A 9866-nucleotide genomic window follows, 5' to 3' on the forward strand; every position below is an offset into this window, starting at 1 on the left:
CTGGCATGCAGGGCCCCAGCGCGGTGCAGGAGGTCTAGAGGCTGGCGCTGCAGAATCAGGGGCCCTCAGGGCACCAGCTCAGGTCTGCAGGTGGGGGAGGTGCGTGCTCTGGGTGCATTTCCGTGGGTCTCCAGCAGCAGGGGCTTGAGCTGAGCCTCCTGGCCTAGGCAGGCTTAGGCCTGAGAAGAAGGGAGTGGGTGGGGTGGGGGCACAGGGCGCCAGAGAGGGGACTGCCAGCCCCAGAGAGGCCCTCCGGAGGTGGAGAGTCTGGCCTAAGGAATCAGACAGGTCCAGGTTCAAGCCCTTCCCCAGCCCCTGCCCCTGGTGGCCCCTCCTCCTCTGAGAGCCTATGAAATGGGCGTGATTAAGTTTTCCTCATTGCCAAAGCATTCCTCAGGACCCTGGGGTTCGACTCTCCAGCTTCCATAACCCGGTCCCCGCTCAGCCAATCCCACTCCTAGCTGTTGCAACCATCTGATCCTACGATGCTTCTCCGTGGCGCAAAAGGCACTCTCCTGCCTGCCACCAACCCTTCTCCGTCCAGCTCTTGCCCACTACTCAGCCTGTAAGGTGTGGTTCAGTTACCGCCTCCTCCGGAAAGCTGCCCTGACCCTTGCTTTCCTGCTTCCCTCCTCCCACCTTCCTAGACTTCCCATGCTGCATTAAGATACTAGGCTCCAAACCCGAGGGCAGTAGGGAGCCACTGCAAGCTTTACACTCAGAACAACAACGCTCGCTGGTGGCCTCAACAGGGAGCACGCAGAAAGGGGTCCTCAGACATCTGGAACTCACAGATCTGCCCAATTTCAAAGAAAATATTGCAGATCCGTTGGCAACTTTCTACTTTTCCATGTTGGGATTTTTAGAAAAATAACTAATTATAATTTCCTTTTTTGAAAGCATGCTTTTAAACAAACAAAATAGGAAGAGAATCTCAAGATAAAGGCCATCTCTTCATGCTGATCAAACATGGCTTATGAATAACTTCCACGCCATTCTCACATTTTGTCATTTCTTCGTCATCAACACTTGCAGCCGTGGTCATGGTAGGTCCCTCACCGAGGCAGGCCTTCCTTGGGGCGTTTTGTCCTCTCTGAACTACTCCTTTCCTGAGTCCACTGGACCAGGTGGTCTCCTGATGGTCCCCTGACTCCACTGGGGTCCTCTAACTTTGCACCTCTCAGAAACCATCCCAGGGTACCCGATCAACCATTGCAATGAGCTGAACCATGAGGGTCCCATGGGCGGCATGCAGGGCCATAGGCAGGGGAGCGCCAACCACTGGAGGAGGAGGGGAGGGCAGGGCCACCTCAAGTGAAGCTGTGGAACTACACCTTGAGGAATGTTCTAGAAGGAGAGTCATCCTCACTTCCACCAGCAGGCTGCACCACGGACCTTTTGCTGATTGCAAGGTGGAAAAGTGAGTGAAGTTGCTCAGTCGTGTCCGACTCTTTGCGACCGCATGGACTGTACAGGCTCCTTCCTCCATGGAGTTTTCCAGGCAAGGATACTGGAGTGGGCTGCCATTTCCTTCTCCCGGGAATCTTCCCGACCCAGGGATTGAACCCCGGTCTCCCGCACTGCAGGCAGTCTCTTTACCATCTACATTCTGGTTAATAGCTATCTGTCCAGGGTCCACAAGGTGGATACCATCAGTAATTAACATGGACATCTTGCACCCTGTCTTAGAGCTGGGGGCCCGGGGTGGTCACTGAGGACTGAGGCCCAGAGAGGGACAGCTCATGCCCCAGGTGACACAGCAGGGTTACACTGGAAAAACAACTGCTCTTCTGGGTGACATGAACTCGTAATCTTGTTTCCAGCTTTCCTTTACCCTTTTATCCCTCTGTTGAGAACAAAGTTCAGGCTCTCCTGTTTCCAGATGGTTGTTTGAAACTTGATGGTCTGAATTAATTTCTGATCAGCTCTGCTTGGTGTATGGGTGCTCAAAGGCTCACTCCTACCTGCCGTGGGGTCCTGGACTTGCTGCCCTGAACAGGATGTGACTGGACACCAGGGACAGACCCTGGGCTGGGTGCTGAGAACAGTGAAGACTCATGCTCTTGCTCTCCGAACGCCTGCAGCTCAGTGGGGCTCCAAGGCAGGAATGTAGAACTGGTTTCCAAAGCTGGAGTGGTGGGTCTCAGCCAGGGGATCCACCCCAGAAAGCTTCCTGGAGGAAGTGGTAGCTGGACTGAGCCTTTGTCTGCGGTATTTGCTCAGTAACCAATCACGGCAGCTGCTGTTGTTATTCACGGTAGGAGTAAGGGAGCAGGAGCTGGGAAGGCAACGTGGGTGGGAAGAACATCCCTTTCAGAGGGAACAGCAAGTGAGAAAATGCAGGCAGTTCTCTTCGGAGGGAGAAGAGGGAGGCAGTGTTGGAGAAAGGGTGGGAGGTGAGGCTGGAGGGAGAAGCAAGGGACCAGACACCTGCTTAAGAATAGGGGGGCAGGGACTTTCCTGGCAGTCAGTGGGTAAGACCACTTCTCCACTGTAGGGGCCACGGATTAAATCCCTGGTTGGGGATCTTGCATGGCGCGAGGCACGATCAAAAAATAAATGAAAGCATAAAAATAAAATGTACAATCCCATTTATTATTAAAAAAAAAAGAAAAGGTCCACAAACATTCAGTTCATCTTTCCTGGAGGGCCAATTGGTAATATATTCAAGAGCCTTTAAAAAGCAGATCCTGTGTTTGTTGTTAGTCGCTCAGTCATGTCCAACTCTTTGCCACCCCATGGAACCTGCCCCAGACTCCTCTGTCCACAGGATTCTCCAGGCAAGAATACTGGAGTGGGTAGCCATTCCCTTCTCCAGGAACATTCCCAACCCAGATATTGGCCCCAGTCTCCTGCATTGCAGGCAGATTCTTTACCTTCTGAGCCACCAGGGAAGCCCAATTCTTCTCCTGGTTTAGTCGCTAAGTCATATCTGACTCTCGCGATCCCATGGACTGTAGCCCGCCAGGCTCCTCTGTCCGTGGAATTCTCCAGGTGAGAATACTGGAGTGGGCTGACATTTCCTTCTCCAGGAATTCTTCTCTGAGGAGTACCTAAATTAATAGAATTTAGAACTTGGTAGATGAACAACAAGGTCCTACTGTGTGACATCAGTTCAGTTCAGTCACTCAGTCATGTCCAACTCTCCGCTACCCCATGAATCACAGCACGCGAGGCCTCCCTGTCCATCACCAACTTTGAGAGTTTACCCAAACTCATGTCCATTGAGTGGGTGATGCCATCCAACCATCTCATCCTCTGTCGTTCCCCTTCTCCTCCTGCCTTCAATCTTTCCCAACATCAGGGTCTTTTCAAATGAGTCAGTCAGGTCGTATCAGGTGGCCAAAATATTGGAGTTTCAACTTCAACATCAGTCCTTCCAACGAACACCCAGGACTGATCTCCTTTAGGATGAACTGGTTGGATCTCCTTGAGTCCAGGGGAATCTCAAGAGTCTTCTCCAACACCACAGTTCAAAAGCATCCATTCTTTGGCGCTCAGCTTTCTTTATAGTCCAACTCTCATATCCATACATGACTATTGGAAAAACCAAAGCCTTGACTAGACGGACCTTTGTTGGCAAAGTAATGTCTCTGCTTTTTAATATGCTGTCTAGATTGGTCATAACTTTCCTTCCAAGGAGCAAGCGTCTTTTAATTTCATGGCTGCAATCACCATCTGCAGTGATTTTGGAGCCCCCCAAAATAAAGTCAGCCACTGTTTCCCCGTCTATTTGCCATGAAGTGATGGGACCGGATGCCATGATCTTAGTTTTCTGAATGTTGAGCCTTAAGCCAACTTTTTCACTCTCCTCTTTCACTTTCATCAAGAGGCTCTTTAGTTCTTCTTCACTTTCTGCCATAAGGATGGTATCATCTGCATATCTGAGATTATTGATATTTCTTCCGGCAATCTTGATTCCAGCTTGTGCTTCATCCAGCCCGGCATTTCACATGATGTGCTCTGCATATAAGTTAAATAAGCAGGGTGACAACATACAGCAGCCTTGACATAGTCCTTTCCCAATCTGGAACCAGTCTGTTGTTCCATGTCCGGTTCTAACTGTTGCTTCTTGACCTGCATACAGATTTCTCAGGAGGCAGGTAAGGTGGTCTGGTAATCCTATCTCTTGAAGAATTTCCACAGTTTGTTGTGATCCACAACAGTTATATGCAGAGTACATCATGAGAAACACTGGGCTGGAGGAAGCAAAAGCTGAAATCAAGATTGCCGGGAGAAATGTCAATAACCTCAGATATGCAGATGACACCACCCTTATGGCAGAAAGTGAAGAAGAACTAAAGAGCCTCTTGATGAAAGTTAAAGAGGAGAGCGAAAAAGTTGGCTTAAGGCTCAACATTCAGAAAACCAAGATCATGGCATCCGGTCCCAACATTTCATGGCAAATAGATGGGGAAACAGTGGAAACAGTGGCTGACTTTATTTTTCTGGGCTCCAAGATTGCTGCAGATGGTGATTGCAGCCATGAAATTAAAAGACGCTTACCCCTTGGAAGGAAAGTTATGACCAGCCTCAGTTCAGTTCAGTTCATGATGGACCAGCCTAGACAGCATATTAAAAAGCAGAGACCTTTGCCAACAAAGGTCCGTCTAGTCAAGGCTATGGCTTTCCCAGTGGTCACGTATGGATGTGACAGTTGGACTATAGAGAAAGCTGAGTGCCAAAAAATTGATGCTTTTGAACTGTGGTGTTGGAGAAGACTCTTGATAGTCCCTTGGACTGCAAGGAGATCCAACCATGCCATCCTAAAGGAGATCAGTCCTGGGTGTTCATTGGAAGGACTGATGTTGAAGCTGAAACTCCAGTACTTTGGCCACCTGATGCGAAGAGCTGACTCATTTGAAAAGACAGTGATGCTGGGAAAGATTGAGGGGATGACAAAGGATGAGATGGTTGGATGGCATCACCGACTCAATGGACATGGGTTTGGGTGAACTCCGGGAGTTGGTGATGGACAGGGAGGCCTGGCGTGCTGCAGTTCATGGGGTCGCAAAGAGTCGGACACAACTGAGAGACTGAACTGAACTAACACAGTCAAAGGCTTTGGCGTAGTCAATAAAGTAGAAGTAGATGTTTTTCTGGAGCTCTCTTGCTTTTTTGATAATTCAACAGATGTTGGCAATTTGATCTCTGGTTCCTCTGCCTTTTCTAAATCCAGTTTGAACATCTGGAAGTTCTTGGTTCACATACTGTTGAAGCCTGGCTTGTTGAATTTTGAGCATTACTTTGCTAGTGTGTGAAATGAGTGTAATTGTGGGGTAGTCTGAACATTCTTTGGCGTTGCCTTTCTTAGAGATTGGAATGAAAACTGACCTTTTCCAATCCTGTGGCCACTGCTGAGTTTTCCAAATTTGCTGGCATATTGAGTGCAGCACTTTCACAGCATCATCTTTTAGGATTTGAAATAGCTCAACTGGAATTCCATATAAAGGGGCTGTCTGAACAATGGACTATTCTCCACATTTTAATGTTTGCAGAATAGTCCGTTGTTCAGACATCTCCTTTATATAACTTCTGTACCCAGTTCACTGTTGGCTGAAGTCACTTTGCTATACAACAATAATTAACCCCACATTAAATCAACAATACTTCAATTAAAAATTAAAAAAGAAAACAGAGCTTAGACTAAAACAAAAAAAAGAATTTAGAACTTGGGAATTATTAAAGATGTATAGGGAGGATGTTCAGCACACCACATTTGTAAATCACCTAGATAGTCAACAGTGAACCAGGTACAGAAGCTATATAAAGGGGATGTCTGAACAATGGACCATTCTGCAAACATTAAAATGTGGGCTACAATATGACCCAGCAATCCCACTGCTGGGCATACACACCAAGGAAACCAGAATTGAAAGAGACAGGTGTACCCTACTGTTCATCGCAGCACTGTTTATAATAGCCAGGGCATGGAAGCAACCTGGATGTCCAACGGCAGACTAATGGATAAGAAAGCTGTGATACATATACACAATGGAATATTACTCAGCTATTAAAAAGAATGCATTTGAATGAGTTCTAATGAAGTGGATGAAACTATTATACAGTGGATTTCACTATTATACAGAGTGAAATAAGTCAGAAAGGAAAACACCAATACAGTATATTAATGCATATAAATGGAATTTAGAAAGATGGTAACAATGACCGTATATGCAAGACAGCAAAAGAGACACAGATACAAAGAACAGACTTTTGGACTCTGTGGGAGAAGGCGAGGGTGGGATGATTTGAGAGAATAGCACTGAAACATGCATATTATATGTGAAACAAATCGCCAGTCCAGGTTTGATGCATGAGACAGGGTGCTCGGGGCTGGTGCACTGGGATGACCCTGAGGGATGGGATGGGGAGTGAGGTGGGAGGGGGGTTCAGGATGGGGACTCATGTACACCCATGGCTGATTCATGTCAATGTATGGCAAAAACCACCACAATACTGTAAAGTAATTAGCCAATGAAAATAAATAAATAAATCGTAAAAAAAAATGTGGGCTACAGAAACATATTGAAAGACAAAGTGAGTTGTTCACTGTGTATTAGCGAAAGTGAACAAGATGATAAAACATGTTATATAACCACCATTGGTCATGAATCATCATGATATATGAATATTCATTGGAAGGGCTGATGCTGAAGCTGAAGCTCCAATTCTTTGGCCACCTCATTCGAAGAGCTGACTCATTAGAAAAGATTGAAGATGCTGGGAAAGATTGAAGGCAGGAGAAGGGGACAACAGAGGGTGAGATGGTTGGATGGCATCACCGACTCGATGGACATGAGTTTGAGCAATCTTCAGGAGTTGATGGACAGGCAGGCCTGGTGTGCTGCAGTCTATGGGGTCGCAAAGAGTCGGACATGACTGAGGGACTGAACTGAACTGAACTGAACTGATAACCACCATGATTTTAGGTATGTGTTACAAATACAGAAGAAACACTGGTCAAATATATGGTTGAATATAAGCTGTGGTTTTTTACAGATAGGATTCTATATATTTGTTACTTCCTTGTGAGTGCCTTTCTGCATTTGTTGATGACAATAAATGTGTATCACATTTACAGTCAAGAGAGTTTTGCTTGAGTCAAAGAGATTTGCTTGTGTGTGTGTTTCAGTGGCCCAGAAAGAAAACAGCAAGTTCAGATAAAGATCCACAGTGACCTATTACCTCCCCAAAGCAGGTTTCTCTCTCCCAGCTTGGAAATGTTTATGGGAAATGCTGGATGTGTAAGGCTGAGCTTGGACCCTGCTTCTCTAGAACAGAGCTCCCCAGAAGGGGCTGTCCTGATCACCTGGGCAGGGTCACCCACCAGGAGATTTGTGACATGTACAAGCCTTGTCCCACCCAGGTACCTTAGAACCAGAATCTGGGAGAGATCTCCCCACCCTCCACAAGAAATGCTTTTTGTGTGTGTAGTAAAACACACATAAAAATTACCATTTACCATGTCAGTGTCATTAAGTATTCACATTTGTGTGCAACCATCATCAGTACTGCCCATCTCCAGAACTTCTCATTCCAACAGAAACTCTCTATTAAATAATAACCCTCCATTCTCCCCTCCCCAATGAATGTGACCACTCTAGGTGCCTCATATAGTGGGATCACACAGTATTTATCCTTTGATATCTGGCTTATTTCACTTAGGATATAGTCTCAACTTTCATCCCTGTTGCAGCTTGGGTAAGAAGTTCATTCTTTTTTAAGGTTGGATAATATTTCATTGTATATATATGCTAATTTTGTTTATCCATTCACCTGTGGGTGGACAGGGGATGGTTTCTATCTTTCGTCTACTGTGAATGATGCTGCTGTGAACATGGATGAGTGAATAACTGGAGTCCCTGCTCTCACTCCCTTGGGGTATACACCTAGGAGGGAATTGTTGGGTCACATGGAAGTTTTATGTTTAACTTTTCAAGGAAACTGCCATACAGTTTTCCACAGCAGCTTCGTCATTTCACATTCCCACTAGCAAATGCATGAGGGTCCTAATTTCTTTACATCCTCACCAATGCCTGCTATTATTATTTTAATAATAGCTATCTTAGTATGTGAGGTTTCATTGTGGTTTTGATTTGCATTTCCCTAATGATTAGTGATGTTGAGCATCTTTTCCTATGTTATTGTTATTTGTATATCAACTTTGTAGAAATGTCTGTTTAAGTCCTTTGCCTGCTTTTTAATCAGCTTTGTTGCTGTTGAGTTGTAGGAGTTCTTTATATATTTTGGATATGTGCAGTCATTTTTTGCATATATGTATTTTGGGGTCATAGTACTTGTTAAAACATTCATTTATTACTTTTTAAATTTGGAAAACATGGAAAGAAAAACGAGGGATACAAGAAGCATCAGTGACTATATTCATTGACTCGGCAATTCCACATCTAGGGATTTGTAATAAGGAATTTTTGTGAACATGCACAAAGATTTAACCATAAGAATGTTCATCATAAAGGAAGGAGGAAGCAAGGATTAATGTCTAACCAGAGCTAAACAATAGGTTAAACAAAACACAGCACTCTGCCATTACAGGTAACATTGTAGATGAGCACTCTGAACGATGTGTGGACATTCGTAATTAGCCAAGAATGAAAGCAGAAAACTGCAAAACAGTTTCTACAGTGCGATCCCAGTTTCGTTTCAAACATATGTGTGATTCTGTAAAGAGAAAGGAAAAATGCCAACATATTAATAGTGGTGATCTCCTGTGGTATATGAATAGTGGTGATCTCCTGTGGTGGAATCTCAGGTTATTTTTATTTTCTTCTCCGTAGTTTTTTCAATTTTCCAATTATTTCTGCAATAAACATGTGGCTTTACAGTAAAAAGGGAAAAACGTCAATTATTTTTAAGGTATCCACAAGTATATGCACAGTGTTACCCCGATTACGTGAAAAAATATTCACATATCTATTCATAAAGAGTCGAACACAACTTAGCGACTTAACAACAACATCGAAAAACGAATAAAAAAGGTCTCTGCGCTGAGATTCTGAGATGTCTCATTTTTATTTGTATTCTCCCAGGTTTTCCAAATTCCCCAGGGTCTACTTGTTTTGTTATCTGGTTAGGCAAGATAGAAGGAAAACTGCTAAACTTTAAAAAATGAAAACCTAAAGTAAATGAGAATCTGATTGAGATAAAACTTAGCTCAAATACCTCGGACAGGCGACCAAACAGCTAGCCAGAGTCAGGAGGCGGGACACGGAAACAGACCCACTAGCGCAGCACCAGAAAAGAGGCCCCGCCCAAGCCCCGCCCCCGACGGCGCGTGGCCCCGCCCAGGCCTCGGCGGCTTCTCGGGGACACTACGTTCGCACAGCCCGCTGCCCAGGCTGTTCGGCGACGCTCCCGTAGAGGCCCCGCCCCAGTAGCGTAAAGACCACGCCCTTAGACCCCGCCCCGCTCTCTCGGCCGCGCTGCCGCGTCGGACCTCTAAGCCGGTGGGCCGCGCCCTCGCCAGGGCTTCCGGAGCCGGCCGCGCCACAAGCCCCGCCCCCGGGAACGTAAGGCCACGCCCCCTCGCCGCCACGCTGCGTCCGCGCTGCCCGTCGCGCAAGTCCTAGCTTCCGGAGCGGGACGGAAGGGCGGGTAGCCAGCCCGTCAGGCCGAGGCTGCGAGGCCCAGCCACGGAAGGGCGCGGTTCCCTGAGGAGCCCCTGAGCATGCTTCCTTCTGTCCGCTTTAGCCGTGTCCCCGCCTGCCCCCAGGTGCTCAGGTCGGGGAGGCCACAGAGGAGGCCGCGCTGCTGAGGGGGACAGAGATCAAAGCGGGCCGGGCGGGCGGACTTTCCCCCCCAACCCCCCCCCCCCGCTCCCGCCTCCCAGGGACGCGCGCCGCGGG

At 46.8% G+C, this 9866-nt stretch overlaps 1 long non-coding RNA gene across 1 annotated transcript; it reads right to left on the bottom strand.

Annotated features, from left to right (window-relative positions):
• Positions 1-8297: 8297 nt before the first annotated feature.
• On the bottom strand, positions 8298-9371 carry LOC110142815 (uncharacterized). The gene is made up of 2 exons (XR_002315421.2): positions 9184-9371; positions 8298-8682 (listed from the first exon to the last, which is right to left on the bottom strand). It is a non-coding gene; the product is annotated as an uncharacterized lncRNA (long non-coding RNA).
• Between the last annotated feature and the right edge of the window lie 495 nt (positions 9372-9866).

Source organism: Odocoileus virginianus, chromosome 23 (assembly GCF_023699985.2).
Source record: "Odocoileus virginianus isolate 20LAN1187 ecotype Illinois chromosome 23, Ovbor_1.2, whole genome shotgun sequence".
NCBI classification, from domain to species: Eukaryota; Metazoa; Chordata; class Mammalia; order Artiodactyla; family Cervidae; genus Odocoileus; species Odocoileus virginianus.